This window comes from Schistocerca gregaria, chromosome 3 (assembly GCF_023897955.1).
Source record: "Schistocerca gregaria isolate iqSchGreg1 chromosome 3, iqSchGreg1.2, whole genome shotgun sequence".
NCBI lineage: Eukaryota > Metazoa > Arthropoda > Insecta > Orthoptera > Acrididae > Schistocerca > Schistocerca gregaria.
The window spans coordinates 896,137,161-896,156,216 of record NC_064922.1 but is presented as its reverse complement, the minus strand read 5'-3'; the positions used below and the strand labels follow the sequence as shown (position 1 = coordinate 896,156,216).

Here is a 19,056-nt window from a genome sequence, read left to right as displayed (position 1 = left end):
AGCAACATAAGCGCAATGGTCGCTAAACGCGACAGGGATGATGTCTACACTATTTAGATTGTTTGTAATATGTTGAGACACGTATATGCGGTCTATTCTGCTTGCTCCACTATTGTATATGTGCGTATACTGCGTTGTGTGTGGGTTAAGGAGGCGCCACGTGTCTAGCTGATCTTTGGCGGTCAATAATTTCATTAATTCAGGACACGTAGTGGCCGTAGGATGCTGATCAGAAGGGTCTGTTACACAGTTAAAGTCGCCACCGAGAACTATGGGACGTGTAGTATCAAACAAGGGAACTATTTCGTGATTGAAAAATGCTGCGAGCATTCGTCTATTATCTGTCGCTGAGGGGGCGTAAATATTGATAAATCTCATGTCTTGTATATTGCACGCAACTGCGCGTCCACTTGGCAACGTTTGAACATTGTCTGGCTGTAGGGAATTTTTGTATAAAATCGCGGTGCCGCATTTTATATTACTGTTGATGTTATAAATAACATCATATCCGTTTATGTTATTGAGGATGTTCGCGGTAACCTTCCTGAAGGAATATTACGTCAAAACGACTGTAATGTACAAATTCCACTAGGGATAAAATTTTGTAAACTGCAGAAATACCGTTCATATTTAAGGTAATAATAGATAAATCTTTTATTTGCGTATAACAGACAGGCATTAGAAGGGGAGAAAGTAACAACGAATCATAAACTTAGGGAGACGGGGTGTAAATGGAAATAATTTCATTCTGTGAATGGTTTGTTTTGTTAGGTGACGAGTATTGCAACTAATTTTCAACCGAGTTTGTACTCAAACGTCTTTGGACCAAACAGTACTGCGTTGTTGATCTGAGCGGGGAGGATCATTGTTGGTTTCCATCGGTACGTGCACATGTGGCGAATCGACTTGCACGGCAGGGACAGCACGAATGTCGTCCGTCGGGACGTGGGCTGTGTGCCGAGCACGACATTCATGCATCTCCTCTGCCTTCCTTTTAATTGGCGCTGATAATACAGCCTCGGTTACGGGCGGTTGAACGCTGATTTCTTTTTCTTTCTCTTGCTTATTTAGAAATTCTCTTAGATGTCGAACAGTTGCCTCGCGCCGGCGTTCTGCTTCTGTTTCACGCGACGCAACAGGCACGCCTGCCACGGGGCATTGTTGATCGGATTTACAAGTTGCATCCGAATTTCCGTTTCCACGGCCGCGTCTATCTTTCCTTTTTGAAGATTTATTCGGTGAATGGCTCATCGATCTCCTGCTCGGGGGTGGACTGGGGTCTTTACGTGAAACACGCTTTTCTGAGGAGGCAGCAGCAGGGCTGCGCCCACTCTCTGAATTTTGCGTGTTGTTCGGAAAAATATCGGATGCAGTATCGTCAATGTTTGGCGACTCGGTGTGAACATCAGCCACAACCGTGACGTTTGTCGCATTATTGCCGAGAGAATTTTCTGGAATGGCGTCTTTTTCGTCAATTTCTGTTACGTCCATGACATTGTCCGCGTTCGCTGGGGTCGCAGACGATTCGCACGCAGCCTCTGTCACAGGGAGCGACGAGAGCCGAATCGGAACAAAACCCAACGCTACAGACGCGTACGAATTTTTCTGCATTTGTGCGCTCTCACGGCCGAGCGGGAGCTGCACAGGGCGACGTCTGTTCGGACAATTTTGTCGAAAATGGTCAGTTGCATTGCAGTACGAGCACGTCTGTGGCTGTCCATTGTACAATATAAGAGCCCTGTAGCCGCCTATGACAAGAAAGGACGGGATGTGCTGTTTCAGTTCGATAAGAACACTTCTTACTCCGTTGTATACTTGTAGGCGGAAACCACTACCCCATTTTTGGTTCGTCACTGAAAGCACATTCCCGTACGGCGTGAGACCACGAGTAATCATTTGCGTTGGTATTTCAAAAGGAAGATTGAAAACACGCCCTTGGCGAATACCGTAACCCGCGTGGCACACGGTCACGTCGCAAACACTTCCGTCACGATATTTAAACTTGCGTTTTCCACCGTTTTCATTTACGATTTTTTCGCACATTTCCGCATCATTGAATTTCATGAACAGGGTTCCGGTAATAAAGTCCCACTGGACTCCATATGCTTCGGTATCGGTAAGACCGAGTTCGTCGATAATCCAGTCATGTGCATCGTATGCCGTAGGGCGTACAGCTTCTTTGTCGAAAATAACGTTCAATGTGTTCGATCGGTTTACGTTTTCCATTTTAAAACTGTTGCTTAAGAACTACGCAAAAAACGCGCAAAAAAGAGAAATTCGACAGCGGAACGCAACGCGGCGATGCCAACAGAGCGGCCGCTAGCCGTGCACTCGTGTATTCAACATGGTATGGCCGTTGGCGTCCTTACACTGTAGCCGCACAGCAGAAGAAGGCTTCGCCTCTCCTCCCAACACACGCAATCGCCGTTTTTCGGTGGCACATTTGACGCAAAGCACGTCCTTCCACCTCGAGGGCGACGCGCAGTGCGGCGCGACGCCACGTGGGTCGGACGCACAACACAGCTGCTCGTTGCACCGCCTGTCATTCGTTTGGTGCGTGCGGCCTCCGACACTCGCGGGAGACGCACCTTGTTCTTGTTATCCGGCGCAGGGCATGCGCGCGGCCGGGCGGCTTGGGGACTGCGCGGGGTGTGGCAGTGTCCTGCTAGACCGACGGAAGCTTCCTCATCTGCCCGACACATGCCGCGATTCCAGATATTTGCGTAATTCGCACGGTGCATTCTCGGCTGTCCCCTTCCGTCCCGACTTGTCCCGACTTTGCTCGACTGTCGCTCGCTGCCGCTCGGGTCGCGGTCCGTATGACAGCACAAGCACGAGAATCATCTGCGAGATGGACGCGGGCCGAACCGGCGTCTCCGAGGCGCCGTGTGCGGCCGTTCGGAGCTACCAGAGCAGCTCTGTGCTGTGGAAAGGTGCGAAAACATGCACACAAGACACAGGCTGTTGGACAAAGTATCCCTCTCTTGTAGCGACGAAAGGTAAATTTTTGTTTACAAATTTGCCGTTGTGCACTGCTACAAAACAATATGCCGTGACGTATTTCACAACATTTCTGTCACTTCATACTGTTTTGTTATTTCCAGAGACTCTTTGGAAGTCTTCCTTGGCGCACTCTTTTCAAACTGAGTTCCTTAATATCGTATCTTACGACAGTTTAAAATCAGTATGGAAGCATCTATGTCACATGAGAAAGGTAGCGTGAAAAAAGGGCTGGCAGGGGTAGCGGCAAGAAAGCAAGAAATGAAGACAGCCAGAGTTCCCAGGCGGTCGCCGATCCGAATACTAACGTTGTTGCTTATCTTCGGTGGTCGGACAGGAACAGGTTTTTTTTAATGTAGTTAGTTTTTGGAATTTAGCGCTCCTACAAAACAGTAGGATCTGACGCATTTCAAGAGCACATCTGTCGATTCGCAGTGTTTCGTTATTTTCAACGAGTTCCTAGCACTCTTCCTCCGCGCTTTCTTGTTCAAACTGAGTTCATTACTGTAATTTCGCATCTTACGTTTAATACAGTAGTTTAAAATGCTTGTGGAAGCATCTTTGTCGCACCTGAGAGTTTGTATGAAAAGAGGGCTGGCAGGTGTAGTGACGTAAAATTTAAAAAAAGAGAGGGAGCCAACAGCACCTTTTTTTATTTTTTATTTTTTTTTATTTGCTGGCAGGTGTAGTGACGTAAAATTTAAAAAAGTGAGGGAGCCAACAGCACCTTTTTGTAAAGCCAACAGCACCGTTTTTTCTTTTTTTTCTTTTTTTGAGTGGGAGCCAACAGCACCCTTTTTTTCATTTTTTCCCTTTTTTGTTTTTGTGTGTTTTAATAAATTATGTCCCCCAAAACACGAAAGAAACGGATGGGAGTCCTTCTTCCAAACGTTATCCCAAATAAAAGAAACAAAATTGGCCACTGGACGCCGCTGCAGGCCGCCGTGACAGCGTTCCAGAGCAACGACAACCCTCCAAAGCAACAGTCACGTTGCATCCGCCAAAAAAGAAATTCCATCGGACAAAAATAAAGTCCCAAGAAAAATGTCTCCGCTAATGGTCGACGGATGGGACATAAAAAATAAAAACAATACGTCGACGCACAGTAACAGGAGGAATCCAACATTCAGGCACACACCAACTGTGATAAATTTATCTCCCTGATACTGTCTCCTCAGGCGTCGCGAGAAAATAAAAACAACACGGGAAAAAAAACAAAGGGAAGAAAACAGAAAAGAACTGTGACGGACAAAACTCCATTCACATAACTGTATGTCATTCTTACGTTTGCGATAATGTACGGTCCATATAAACACAACTTTACCGTGCCATAAATCATTATCCAAGAAGCCAAGTCCGATGACATGCAAGGGTTCGTCATATCAGGTCAACATTAGTATTAGCAGTACTGCCAGATAGGAAAAGTAGAAATGTCAAGATCGGGTATGCATTCTCATAAGGTAAGAGACAATTTGGTGAACGCATGGGCCAAAGCGACATGCAAAAAATTGGCGTAAGTCAGGGAATAAGCCGATCGACCAAGTGTCTGACGATGTTCCGCCCACAGGTAAGACAGAAAATCGACAGCATCAGTCAACTTCAGGGTGAAAATACAAAAAATCGTGTGTCCCAAAATCCAAAGTGTGGCATTTCGTTTGGCGGCCGGATAAGCCGCGCACTGAGGCACGATGGCGTCCAAGGCCGTCACCTGCCGCCTGTCCACCCTGTTGATTAAGCGCACCATGTCACACGCAATATCCCAAACAACACGGAATTTTCGACACTCGAATCGGTGTTCGATGGTGTCCTCCTCAGGACACGAATCACAGACACCCGAAGAAATCAGATCGATAGAGTGCAGCTTAGCGTTAGTTGGAAATGTGCGGTTGACCACTTTATACCACGTCGCGTGAACGTGGGCCGGAATGACGGCGGCGGCGAGGTTTCTCCACACCACCTTCCAGTCATGCTGAGGTAGCCGATACTCCCATTTATTCCTGCTTGGCGAGCCCCGAAGAGCGCGAAGAATGTCGCCGACACTGCACGCACGGACATCACCAAGCACTAGATAGCTGTTATTAATATAATACCGGCGTACGAAGTTCAAGGTGTACGGAATATGACCGACCGAGACCGGAGCAATCACAGATGGTGGGCGATATGCATTGAACAAGGCAGCCGTCGGACTGCACGGCCCCTTGTCAACCACCACCGTTGTCCGCTTCACGAAGAGCGCCGCGCACTTGTGGCGAAAATCAACTAAACCCAGCCCCCCCTCCGCCAGACTCAAGGTACAGGTTGCTAGGGAGACCTTAAAAATGTCACCCTTCCACAGCAACCAATAGACCGCCTGTTGAATGGCCCTTTCCAGCTGTTTCGGCACAGGTAGGACTTGTGCCAGATACCACGCTTTTGCCAAAATCTGCGTGTTGATAAGAGCCACCCGTTGACGGAGCGCCAAATTCCGAGAGGCATACAATTTTGCAACAGCCCGAACCTTGTACAGCGTGGACCGCCAATTAAGAGCTTCCATGCGCTGCGTATTGTCAGTCAGAATGACACCGAGGACCGTCTGCCGTTGCTTGACACAAAACCAGTCGCCGCGGACAGTACGCAGTCGAGGTGTAAGAGGGAGCAAAACAGTTTTCCGAGGATTGACGACAGCCCCCGTTGCCCTCTCGAATCGCTGCAAAACACCATGCAGCCTGTCAATGTCCTCTGGCTGATCAAGGAACACGCCGAGGTCGTCGGCATACGCCCTGCAGATCAGCTGATCGTCACCAATGCGAATGCCTCGGCAATCCCGGGCGATACAGCGGAGGAGCGGATCCAACGCCAAAGCGAAGAGCGACATTGACAAGGGGCAACCCTGACGAACTGAACGGCTAATCTGAATCACACGACTGGCAATTCCGTTGATTACGACCCGCGACGTGGCATTCCGCAAAATATTGTGCACCATCTTCGTCATTTTAGTGCCAAATCCAAAACCGACCAACACCTGCCGCAGATAGGTGTGACTAATCCGATCGAAGGCGTTTTTGAAATCGACCAGCATTATCCCAGCCGTCCGGAGCCTGTGACTTTTAACATAGCCGATGCAGTCCCGGTACGCCAGGACAGCATCGAAAATGTTACGGTCCCTGACAGCACACGTCTGATGTTCACTCACCACCTTCGGCATAACGTTCGTCAGTCTGTGAGTGATGCACCGTGCTATAATTTTATAGTCGGCGTTCAGTAAGGTTATCGGACGAACACTGTCGAGATGTGGTGTTGTGGTCGATTTCGGAATGAGTGCAATGCGCCCTTCGGAAAATTCCGCCGGAATATCAACGCCGTTATGGATCTCATTCATGATGTCAATTAAAACACGACTTAAAAAACGGAAAAATTTTAAATAAAATTCTGCGGGAATTCCGTCCAGTCCAGGGGACCTGCCCCTAGGACTCCGTTTCACAGCTGCATCTAAGTCATCAAACGTAAAAGGTTCATTTAAAACAGCCCTATCCTGTCTCGTTAACACACGTGGCACTCTCTGCAAAAAATCTCGCAGCGCCGCGGCGTCTACGTCCACGTGTCTAAAGAGCGTCGCAAAATGCGCGTGAACTTCCCGCTCAATGGCCGCACCATCTGAGGTGGACGTGCCGTCCTGCTGGATCCATTTACGGATAGCCAACCGCTCGCGCCGCCGGCGCTCCCTGTGTAGGTGGTAAAGAGAGAGCGGTTCCCCTTCTACGTCACCCACCGGTTGGCTCCGCGCGATAGCCCCAACACCCTTCCGACGCAGATCATCGAGGAGCTTGGCCTTAAATTGATTAAAAACAGGAAGCAAGTCAGGAGACGCCGTGACCCGCTGAGCGAGATCCTTTAAACAGTCCTGGTAAAAACGTGTCGTCGACCGACGCCAATGCGCCGCATCGAGACTAAAATCGATTAAAAAACGCCTAATAGCCGGCTTGGCTACCCCCACCCACCAAACGAGAGTATTGCCGTCATCGCCTTTATCACGCAAGAGCTTGCGCCACAACGCAGTAAACTGAGACGTGAGACTGGCATCGTCCAAAAGACTACAGTTAAATTTCCAAGTATTGTTGCGCCGAGTAGGGCGCGCACGCGGTAGGAGGAGCTGACACAAGTAGCCGCAATGGTCTGAAAAAATGACCGGCAACACGTCCGCCTTCCGGACGTGGGCGGCGAGCGGCGAAGACACATAGATCCTGTCGAGTCTACTGTGACCGGTGGCGTAAAAGTGCGTGAAATGCGTCTTGTCCGGATTAAGGACACGCCACGTGTCCCGGAGCCGAAAGCTGTCAACCAACGTACGCAATTCCTGGCACCAGTTAGGACGCGGCGCCTGATCTCGACCATCAATTACTGCATTAAAGTCACCACCAATCACTAAGTCAGTACGATTGTGATGGAGAAGTTGACAAAGATCCTGACCATAAAACTTATTGCGCGCTGGTTTGTCACCGGCATGAGCGTACACATTAACAAAAGCAACACCGTTAATGGTACATGCAATAGCGCGGCCATTTGGCAATATTTCAAGATTGCCAACATCAAATTCCGGACGAATTAAGATGGCAGTACCAGTCTGTTCGTCCGACATTACATTATCAACGACAGTAAAATCAGAAGTGTCAAGTAAAAACAACAGAGCCTGACGCGTAACTTCCTGTAAGAATGCCACATGACAATGGGAATCATGTAAAAAAGCGAGTAAGGCCGACAACTTGTGTGGATTACTCAGCTTGTTAACATTGATAGTTAAAATATTCCACGAGCAACGCTCAGGCTCCATACACAATTAAAAGACACAAGCACAAAAAACTCCTCATTTAAAAACAGACAGCAGACATGGACGGAATTCCAGCCACCAGAAGGATAAAAGGTATGCTAAAAAGACGGGTTTTAATTCCCGTCAACCGGATTAGGGGACAACAAAGGAATCAGTAAGTCGTCTCACCACCTTCCACGTCCTCCGCCCACGCAGTGGGGTGGACGGGAGTGGGGGTGGACGCGGTCCCAGAATCTGCGCCACCGGAAGCTACCGATAAAGGATCAACGGCGGGCATCTCCACGTCTGAAGAAGTCGGCACTCGCTCGGGGGCAGAAGGACAGACACGACGCTGGTGGGTGTCTTCGGCCTTCCGTTTCGTCGGCAATTGCGGCGTCGCCACAGCCAAAGCCGTGTCGGCCGTCACAACTGAATCGGAACCAACGGGCTGCTGACTTAAAACGGTTCGTAAATGTCGAACAGCGACATCACGCTTCTGATCGGCAACGTTAGGATCGTCAGGCAAACGCTGGCGAGAAGCGGCACGCCGTTGTTGTTGTTGATGTTGTGATTGCTGTGTGTGACGCCCGGAGCCGGAAGCCTGAGACTGCCGCCGCTCGGGGTCTAGGTCCCGACGCGCGACACGCTGTTGTGAGTCCTGCCGACCAACCCGCGACTGCCGGGAAGCGGCGGGGGTACGGTCAGCCGGAGACGGACTGCGGTCCGGTCGTGTAAACCCCCTGCCTGAGGAAGGCGACCGACCGACACTGCGTGCACGTTGCCTGCTAGAACTTCGAGACGGAAATTCATCACGCCACGGTTTCGGAGTCGCAAAAAAATCCTGCGAGTCCACGGCAGCAGTGGGAACGGGAGCACTGGCGGCCACGTCAACGAAGTCAGTCACCGTACCAGAGAATTCCGGTACCGACACAGTCTGCGAAACAGCTGTCGACACTAAATTAGTCGCCGACGTAGGCGCGTGTTCGGACACAGTTGCAAGTGAAACATCGGGCAGAGACAGAATTTCGGCAGCCTGGACAGTAGCCGTAGCCTGTGCAGAATCATCAGACTCAGAAACAAGGTCACTGCTGGGAGGGGACACATCCATGGCAACCGCGGAGGCAGCGAGGTTAGCATCGGCCACGCGGCGCGAAGGTGCGGGGGGGGCTGTACCTAAGACCGTGGCGGAGACAGAGGCAAAGCTGGCCCCGCGCAAACTGTCGTCAATCGGTAACTGAGCGGGCCGTTTGCGTTTCGGGCAGTCTTGCCGGTAATGACCGACACCATTGCAAAATGAACAAGTTTGAGGCTGTCCACTATAAGTCACAAACGCACGGTGGCCGTTAACCAAAATAAAGGACGGAATGTGTTGCCTGACAACCATTTTCACGCTCCGCACACCGTTCTCGACTTGAAAAATGTATGCAGACGACCATTTCTCCTTCACAACAGATAACACAGTGCCATATGGCCGCAAGTGACGAGAAATAGTGTCGTTGCGAATTTCAAACGGAAGGTTAAAGATCCGTATTTGCCGAACACCAAAACCAGCGTGAGACACAGTTACATAACTAATATTTCCGTTAAGATGGCGAAATTTGCGAATGCCGTCATTACCAGAAACAACAGCATCACACAGATCGGAAGATTTGAGTTTCAAAAACACAGAATTTAAGAACGTATCGAACTGAATACCGAGTACGTCAGTAGTAGACAACAACAAATCCTCAATTAACCAACGATGAATTTCAAAAGCCGAGGGTTTTTCTACAGAACGATCAAACTCGCACTGAACATTGTTCTGTCTCTCTTCACTGTCATCATAAACCAAATCCATTACTTACAGTCAGTAGAAGTTTAACCACGTGGCAAAGGAAGCAGACGACACGCGAGGCGCCGCCGGCCAAGTCGCACAAGGAAGTACTGCTCGCTCGGCACCGAGGTGTTGCCAGGCGGGCAGACAGCCAAGTACTAACCAGGCCCGATGTTGCTTAACTTCGGTGATCGGACGAGAACCGGTGTATTCAACATGGTATGGCCGTTGGCGTCGTTATACTGTAGCTGCACGGCAGAAGAAGGCTTCGCCTCTCCTCCTAACACAAGCAATCGCTTTTTTCGGTGGCACATTTGACGCAAAGCACGTCCTTCCACCTCGAAGGCGACGCGCCGCCACGTGGGTCGGACGCACAACACAGCTGCTCGTTGCACCGCCTGTCATTCGTTTGGTTCGTGCGGCCTCCGACACTCGCGGGAGACGCACCTTGTTATCGTTATCCGGCGCAGGGCTTGCGCGCGGCCGGGCGGCTTGGGGACTCGCGGGGTGTGGCAGTGTCCTGCTGGACCGAGGGAAGCGTTCTCACCTGCCTGACACGCGTCGCGCTTCCAGATATTTGCGTAATTCGCACGGTGCATTCTCGGCTGTCCCCTTCCGTCCCGACTTGTCCCGACTTTGCTCGACTGCCGCTCGCTGCCGCTCGGGTCGCGGTCCGTAATGACAGCACAAGCACGAGAAACATCTGCGAGATGGGCGCGGGCCGAACCGGCGTGTCCGAGGCGCCGTGTGCGTCCGTTCGGAGCTACCAGAGCAGCTCTGTGCTGCGCCGTGCCGTGGAAAGGTGCGAAAACATGCACACAAGACACAGGCTGTTGGACAAAGTATCCCTCTCTTGTAGCGACGAAAGGTAAATTTTTGTTTACAAATTTGCCGTTGTGCACTGCTACAAAACAATATGCCCTGACGTATTTCACAACATTTCTGTCACTTCATACTGTTTTGTTATTTCCAGAGACTCTTTGGAAGTCTTCCTTGGCGCACTCTTTTCAAACTGAGTTCCTTAATATCGTATCTTACGATAGTTTAAAATCAGTATGGAAGCATCTTTGTCACATGAGAAAGGTAGCATGAAAAAAGGGCTGGCAGGGGTAGCGACAAGAAAGCAAGAAATGAAGACAGCCAGAGTTCCCAAGCGGTCGCCGATCCGAATACTAACGTTGTTGCTTATCATCGGTGGTCGGACAGGAACAGGTTTTTTTTTTTTTTTTTAATGTAGTTAGTTTTTGGAATTTAGCGCTCCTACAAAACAGTAGGCTCTGACGCATTTCAAGAGCACATCTGTCGATTCGCAGTGTTTCGTTATTTTCAACGAGTTCCTAGCACTCTTCGTCCGCGCTTTCTTGTTCAAACTGAGTTCATTACTGTAATTTCGCATCTTACGTTTAATACAGTAGTTTAAAATGCTTGTGGAAGCATCTTTGTCGCACCTGAGAGTTTGTATGAAAAGAGGGCTGGCAGGTGTAGTGACGTACAATCTAAAAAGAGAGAAGGAGCCAACAGCACCCGGTGTTCCCAGGCGGTCACCCATCCAAGTACTAACCGGGCCCGATGTTGCTTAACTTCGGTGATCGGACGAGAACCGGTGTATTCAACATGGTATGGCCGTTGGCGTCGTTATACTGTAGCTGCACGGCAGAAGAAGGCTTCGCCTCTCCTCCTAACACAAGCAATCGCTTTTTTCGGTGGCACATTTGACGCAAAGCACGTCCTTCCACCTCGAAGGCGACGCGCCGCCACGTGGGTCGGACGCACAACACAGCTGCTCGTTGCACCGCCTGTCATTCGTTTGGTTCGTGCGGCCTCCGACACTCGCGGGAGACGCACCTTGTTATCGTTATCCGGCGCAGGGCTTGCGCGCGGCCGGGCGGCTTGGGGACTCGCGGGGTGTGGCAGTGTCCTGCTGGACCGAGGGAAGCGTTCTCACCTGCCTGACACGCGTCGCGCTTCCAGATATTTGCGTAATTCGCACGGTGCATTCTCGGCTGTCCCCTTCCGTCCCGACTTGTCCCGACTTTGCTCGACTGTCGCTCGCTGCCGCTCGGGTCGCGGTCCGTATGACAGCACAAGCACGAGAATCATCTGCGAGATGGACGCGGGCCGAACCGGCGTCTCCGAGGCGCCGTGTGCGGCCGTTCGGAGCTACCAGAGCAGCTCTGTGCTGTGGAAAGGTGCGAAAACATGCACACAAGACACAGGCTGTTGGACAAAGTATCCCTCTCTTGTAGCGACGAAAGGTAAATTTTTGTTTACAAATTTGCCGTTGTGCACTGCTACAAAACAATATGCCGTGACGTATTTCACAACATTTCTGTCACTTCATACTGTTTTGTTATTTCCAGAGACTCTTTGGAAGTCTTCCTTGGCGCACTCTTTTCAAACTGAGTTCCTTAATATCGTATCTTACGATAGTTTAAAATCAGTATGGAAGCATCTTTGTCACATGAGAAAGGTAGCATGAAAAAAGGGCTGGCAGGGGTAGCGACAAGAAAGCAAGAAATGAAGACAGCCAGAGTTCCCAAGCGGTCGCCGATCCGAATACTAACGTTGTTGCTTATCATCGGTGGTCGGACAGGAACAGGTTTTTTTTTTTTTTTTTAATGTAGTTAGTTTTTGGAATTTAGCGCTCCTACAAAACAGTAGGCTCTGACGCATTTCAAGAGCACATCTGTCGATTCGCAGTGTTTCGTTATTTTCAACGAGTTCCTAGCACTCTTCGTCCGCGCTTTCTTGTTCAAACTGAGTTCATTACTGTAATTTCGCATCTTACGTTTAATACAGTAGTTTAAAATGCTTGTGGAAGCATCTTTGTCGCACCTGAGAGTTTGTATGAAAAGAGGGCTGGCAGGTGTAGTGACGTACAATCTAAAAAGAGAGAAGGAGCCAACAGCACCCGGTGTTCCCAGGCGGTCACCCATCCAAGTACTAACCGGGCCCGATGTTGCTTAACTTCGGTGATCGGACGAGAACCGGTGTATTCAACATGGTATGGCCGTTGGCGTCGTTATACTGTAGCTGCACGGCAGAAGAAGGCTTCGCCTCTCCTCCTAACACAAGCAATCGCTTTTTTCGGTGGCACATTTGACGCAAAGCACGTCCTTCCACCTCGAAGGCGACGCGCCGCCACGTGGGTCGGACGCACAACACAGCTGCTCGTTGCACCGCCTGTCATTCGTTTGGTTCGTGCGGCCTCCGACACTCGCGGGAGACGCACCTTGTTATCGTTATCCGGCGCAGGGCTTGCGCGCGGCCGGGCGGCTTGGGGACTCGCGGGGTGTGGCAGTGTCCTGCTGGACCGAGGGAAGCGTTCTCACCTGCCTGACACGCGTCGCGCTTCCAGATATTTGCGTAATTCGCACGGTGCATTCTCGGCTGTCCCCTTCCGTCCCGACTTGTCCCGACTTTGCTCGACTGCCGCTCGCTGCCGCTCGGGTCGCGGTCCGTAATGACAGCACAAGCACGAGAAACATCTGCGAGATGGGCGCGGGCCGAACCGGCGTGTCCGAGGCGCCGTGTGCGTCCGTTCGGAGCTACCAGAGCAGCTCTGTGCTGCGCCGTGCCGTGGAAAGGTGCGAAAACATGCACACAAGACACAGGCTGTTGGACAAAGTATCCCTCTCTTGTAGCGACGAAAGGTAAATTTTTGTTTACAAATTTGCCGTTGTGCACTGCTACAAAACAATATGCCCTGACGTATTTCACAACATTTCTGTCACTTCATACTGTTTTGTTATTTCCAGAGACTCTTTGGAAGTCTTCCTTGGCGCACTCTTTTCAAACTGAGTTCCTTAATATCGTATCTTACGATAGTTTAAAATCAGTATGGAAGCATCTTTGTCACATGAGAAAGGTAGCATGAAAAAAGGGCTGGCAGGGGTAGCGACAAGAAAGCAAGAAATGAAGACAGCCAGAGTTCCCAAGCGGTCGCCGATCCGAATACTAACGTTGTTGCTTATCATCGGTGGTCGGACAGGAACAGGTTTTTTTTTTTTTTTTAATGTAGTTAGTTTTTGGAATTTAGCGCTCCTACAAAACAGTAGGCTCTGACGCATTTCAAGAGCACATCTGTCGATTCGCAGTGTTTCGTTATTTTCAACGAGTTCCTAGCACTCTTCGTCCGCGCTTTCTTGTTCAAACTGAGTTCATTACTGTAATTTCGCATCTTACGTTTAATACAGTAGTTTAAAATGCTTGTGGAAGCATCTTTGTCGCACCTGAGAGTTTGTATGAAAAGAGGGCTGGCAGGTGTAGTGACGTACAATCTAAAAAGAGAGAAGGAGCCAACAGCACCCGGTGTTCCCAGGCGGTCACCCATCCAAGTACTAACCGGGCCCGATGTTGCTTAACTTCGGTGATCGGACGAGAACCGGTGTATTCAACATGGTATGGCCGTTGGCGTCGTTATACTGTAGCTGCACGGCAGAAGAAGGCTTCGCCTCTCCTCCTAACACAAGCAATCGCTTTTTTCGGTGGCACATTTGACGCAAAGCACGTCCTTCCACCTCGAAGGCGACGCGCCGCCACGTGGGTCGGACGCACAACACAGCTGCTCGTTGCACCGCCTGTCATTCGTTTGGTTCGTGCGGCCTCCGACACTCGCGGGAGACGCACCTTGTTATCGTTATCCGGCGCAGGGCTTGCGCGCGGCCGGGCGGCTTGGGGACTCGCGGGGTGTGGCAGTGTCCTGCTGGACCGAGGGAAGCGTTCTCACCTGCCTGACACGCGTCGCGCTTCCAGATATTTGCGTAATTCGCACGGTGCATTCTCGGCTGTCCCCTTCCGTCCCGACTTGTCCCGACTTTGCTCGACTGTCGCTCGCTGCCGCTCGGGTCGCGGTCCGTATGACAGCACAAGCACGAGAATCATCTGCGAGATGGACGCGGGCCGAACCGGCGTCTCCGAGGCGCCGTGTGCGGCCGTTCGGAGCTACCAGAGCAGCTCTGTGCTGTGGAAAGGTGCGAAAACATGCACACAAGACACAGGCTGTTGGACAAAGTATCCCTCTCTTGTAGCGACGAAAGGTAAATTTTTGTTTACAAATTTGCCGTTGTGCACTGCTACAAAACAATATGCCGTGACGTATTTCACAACATTTCTGTCACTTCATACTGTTTTGTTATTTCCAGAGACTCTTTGGAAGTCTTCCTTGGCGCACTCTTTTCAAACTGAGTTCCTTAATATCGTATCTTACGATAGTTTAAAATCAGTATGGAAGCATCTTTGTCACATGAGAAAGGTAGCATGAAAAAAGGGCTGGCAGGGGTAGCGACAAGAAAGCAAGAAATGAAGACAGCCAGAGTTCCCAAGCGGTCGCCGATCCGAATACTAACGTTGTTGCTTATCATCGGTGGTCGGACAGGAACAGGTTTTTTTTTTTTTTTTTAATGTAGTTAGTTTTTGGAATTTAGCGCTCCTACAAAACAGTAGGCTCTGACGCATTTCAAGAGCACATCTGTCGATTCGCAGTGTTTCGTTATTTTCAACGAGTTCCTAGCACTCTTCGTCCGCGCTTTCTTGTTCAAACTGAGTTCATTACTGTAATTTCGCATCTTACGTTTAATACAGTAGTTTAAAATGCTTGTGGAAGCATCTTTGTCGCACCTGAGAGTTTGTATGAAAAGAGGGCTGGCAGGTGTAGTGACGTACAATCTAAAAAGAGAGAAGGAGCCAACAGCACCCGGTGTTCCCAGGCGGTCACCCATCCAAGTACTAACCGGGCCCGATGTTGCTTAACTTCGGTGATCGGACGAGAACCGGTGTATTCAACATGGTATGGCCGTTGGCGTCGTTATACTGTAGCTGCACGGCAGAAGAAGGCTTCGCCTCTCCTCCTAACACAAGCAATCGCTTTTTTCGGTGGCACATTTGACGCAAAGCACGTCCTTCCACCTCGAAGGCGACGCGCCGCCACGTGGGTCGGACGCACAACACAGCTGCTCGTTGCACCGCCTGTCATTCGTTTGGTTCGTGCGGCCTCCGACACTCGCGGGAGACGCACCTTGTTATCGTTATCCGGCGCAGGGCTTGCGCGCGGCCGGGCGGCTTGGGGACTCGCGGGGTGTGGCAGTGTCCTGCTGGACCGAGGGAAGCGTTCTCACCTGCCTGACACGCGTCGCGCTTCCAGATATTTGCGTAATTCGCACGGTGCATTCTCGGCTGTCCCCTTCCGTCCCGACTTGTCCCGACTTTGCTCGACTGCCGCTCGCTGCCGCTCGGGTCGCGGTCCGTAATGACAGCACAAGCACGAGAAACATCTGCGAGATGGGCGCGGGCCGAACCGGCGTGTCCGAGGCGCCGTGTGCGTCCGTTCGGAGCTACCAGAGCAGCTCTGTGCTGCGCCGTGCCGTGGAAAGGTGCGAAAACATGCACACAAGACACAGGCTGTTGGACAAAGTATCCCTCTCTTGTAGCGACGAAAGGTAAATTTTTGTTTACAAATTTGCCGTTGTGCACTGCTACAAAACAATATGCCCTGACGTATTTCACAACATTTCTGTCACTTCATACTGTTTTGTTATTTCCAGAGACTCTTTGGAAGTCTTCCTTGGCGCACTCTTTTCAAACTGAGTTCCTTAATATCGTATCTTACGATAGTTTAAAATCAGTATGGAAGCATCTTTGTCACATGAGAAAGGTAGCATGAAAAAAGGGCTGGCAGGGGTAGCGACAAGAAAGCAAGAAATGAAGACAGCCAGAGTTCCCAAGCGGTCGCCGATCCGAATACTAACGTTGTTGCTTATCATCGGTGGTCGGACAGGAACAGGTTTTTTTTTTTTTTTTAATGTAGTTAGTTTTTGGAATTTAGCGCTCCTACAAAACAGTAGGCTCTGACGCATTTCAAGAGCACATCTGTCGATTCGCAGTGTTTCGTTATTTTCAACGAGTTCCTAGCACTCTTCGTCCGCGCTTTCTTGTTCAAACTGAGTTCATTACTGTAATTTCGCATCTTACGTTTAATACAGTAGTTTAAAATGCTTGTGGAAGCATCTTTGTCGCACCTGAGAGTTTGTATGAAAAGAGGGCTGGCAGGTGTAGTGACGTACAATCTAAAAAGAGAGAAGGAGCCAACAGCACCCGGTGTTCCCAGGCGGTCACCCATCCAAGTACTAACCGGGCCCGATGTTGCTTAACTTCGGTGATCGGACGAGAACCGGTGTATTCAACATGGTATGGCCGTTGGCGTCGTTATACTGTAGCTGCACGGCAGAAGAAGGCTTCGCCTCTCCTCCTAACACAAGCAATCGCTTTTTTCGGTGGCACATTTGACGCAAAGCACGTCCTTCCACCTCGAAGGCGACGCGCCGCCACGTGGGTCGGACGCACAACACAGCTGCTCGTTGCACCGCCTGTCATTCGTTTGGTTCGTGCGGCCTCCGACACTCGCGGGAGACGCACCTTGTTATCGTTATCCGGCGCAGGGCTTGCGCGCGGCCGGGCGGCTTGGGGACTCGCGGGGTGTGGCAGTGTCCTGCTGGACCGAGGGAAGCGTTCTCACCTGCCTGACACGCGTCGCGCTTCCAGATATTTGCGTAATTCGCACGGTGCATTCTCGGCTGTCCCCTTCCGTCCCGACTTGTCCCGACTTTGCTCGACTGCCGCTCGCTGCCGCTCGGGTCGCGGTCCGTAATGACAGCACAAGCACGAGAAACATCTGCGAGATGGGCGCGGGCCGAACCGGCGTGTCCGAGGCGCCGTGTGCGTCCGTTCGGAGCTACCAGAGCAGCTCTGTGCTGCGCCGTGCCGTGGAAAGGTGCGAAAACATGCACACAAGACACAGGCTGTTGGACAAAGTATCCCTCTCTTGTAGCGACGAAAGGTAAATTTTTGTTTACAAATTTGCCGTTGTGCACTGCTACAAAACAATATGCCCTGACGTATTTCACAACATTTCTGTCACTTCATACTGTTTTGTTATTTCCAGAGACTCTTTGGAAGTCTTCCTTGGCGCACTCTTTTCAAACTGAGTTCCTTAATATCGTATCTTACGATAGTTTAAAATCAGTATGGAAGCATCTTTGTCACATGAGAAAGGTAGCATGAAAAAAGGGCTGGCAGGGGTAGCGACAAGAAAGCAAGAAATGAAGACAGCCAGAGTTCCCAAGCGGTCGCCGATCCGAATACTAACGTTGTTGCTTATCATCGGTGGTCGGACAGGAACAGGTTTTTTTTTTTTTTTTTAATGTAGTTAGTTTTTGGAATTTAGCGCTCCTACAAAACAGTAGGCTCTGACGCATTTCAAGAGCACATCTGTCGATTCGCAGTGTTTCGTTATTTTCAACGAGTTCCTAGCACTCTTCGTCCGCGCTTTCTTGTTCAAACTGAGTTCATTACTGTAATTTCGCATCTTACGTTTAATACAGTAGTTTAAAATGCTTGTGGAAGCATCTTTGTCGCACCTGAGAGTTTGTATGAAAAGAGGGCTGGCAGGTGTAGTGACGTACAATCTAAAAAGAGAGAAGGAGCCAACAGCACCCGGTGTTCCCAGGCGGTCACCCATCCAAGTACTAACCGGGCCCGATGTTGCTTAACTTCGGTGATCGGACGAGAACCGGTGTATTCAACATGGTATGGCCGTTGGCGTCGTTATACTGTAGCTGCACGGCGGAAGAAGGCTTCGCCTCTCCTCCTAACACAAGCAATCGCTTTTTTCGGTGGCACATTTGACGCAAAGCACGTCCTTCCACCTCGAAGGCGACGCGCCGCCACGTGGGTCGGACGCACAACACAGCTGCTCGTTGCACCGCCTGTCATTCGTTTGGTTCGTGCGGCCTCCGACACTCGCGGGAGACGCACCTTGTTATCGTTATCCGGCGCAGGGCTTGCGCGCGGCCGGGCGGCTTGGGGACTCGCGGGGTGTGGCAGTGTCCTGCTGGACCGAGGGAAGCGTTCTCACCTGCCTGACACGCGTCGCGCTTCCAGATATTTGCGTAATTCGCACGGTGCATTCTCGGCTGTCCCCTTCCGTCCCGACTTGTCCCGACTTTGCTCGACTGCCGCTCGCTGCCGCTCGGGTCGCGGTCCGTAATGACAGCACAAGCACGAGAAACATCTGCGAGATGGGCGCGGGCCGAACCGGCGTGTCCGAGGCGCCGTGTGCGTCCGTTCGGAGCTACCAGAGCAGCTCTGTGCTGCGCCGTGCCGTGGAAAGGTGCGAAAACATGCACACAAGACACAGGCTGTTGGACAAAGTATCCCTCTCTTGTAGCGACGAAAGGTAAATTTTTGTTTACAAATTTGCCGTTGTGCACTGCTACAAAACAATATGCCCTGACGTATTTCACAACATTTCTGTCACTTCATACTGTTTTGTTATTTCCAGAGACTCTTTGGAAGTCTTCCTTGGCGCACTCTTTTCAAACTGAGTTCCTTAATATCGTATCTTACGATAGTTTAAAATCAGTATGGAAGCATCTTTGTCACATGAGAAAGGTAGCATGAAAAA

The 19,056-nt window shown here is 50.6% G+C and overlaps 6 non-coding genes and 1 pseudogene across 6 annotated transcripts; all 7 read right to left on the bottom strand.

The window, feature by feature from the left end:
• Nucleotides 1–9,711: 9,711 nt before the first annotated feature.
• On the bottom strand, nt 9,712–9,829 carry LOC126356731 (5S ribosomal RNA; annotated as a pseudogene).
• A 1,279-nt stretch (nt 9,830–11,108) lies between these two features.
• Nucleotides 11,109–11,227, bottom strand: LOC126356493 (5S ribosomal RNA). The gene has a single exon (XR_007565755.1). It is a non-coding gene; the product is annotated as a 5S ribosomal RNA (ribosomal RNA).
• Nucleotides 11,228–12,495: 1,268 nt separating this feature from the next.
• Nucleotides 12,496–12,614, bottom strand: LOC126356492 (5S ribosomal RNA). The gene has a single exon (XR_007565754.1). It is a non-coding gene; the product is annotated as a 5S ribosomal RNA (ribosomal RNA).
• A 1,278-nt stretch (nt 12,615–13,892) lies between these two features.
• On the bottom strand, nt 13,893–14,011 carry LOC126356491 (5S ribosomal RNA). Its single transcript, XR_007565753.1, has one exon. It is a non-coding gene; the product is annotated as a 5S ribosomal RNA (ribosomal RNA).
• A 1,268-nt stretch (nt 14,012–15,279) lies between these two features.
• LOC126356490 (5S ribosomal RNA) lies at nt 15,280–15,398 on the bottom strand. Its single transcript, XR_007565752.1, has one exon. It is a non-coding gene; the product is annotated as a 5S ribosomal RNA (ribosomal RNA).
• A 1,278-nt stretch (nt 15,399–16,676) lies between these two features.
• Nucleotides 16,677–16,795, bottom strand: LOC126356489 (5S ribosomal RNA). Its single transcript, XR_007565751.1, has one exon. It is a non-coding gene; the product is annotated as a 5S ribosomal RNA (ribosomal RNA).
• Nucleotides 16,796–18,074: 1,279 nt separating this feature from the next.
• LOC126356487 (5S ribosomal RNA) lies at nt 18,075–18,193 on the bottom strand. Its single transcript, XR_007565749.1, has one exon. It is a non-coding gene; the product is annotated as a 5S ribosomal RNA (ribosomal RNA).
• Nucleotides 18,194–19,056: the final 863 nt, after the last annotated feature.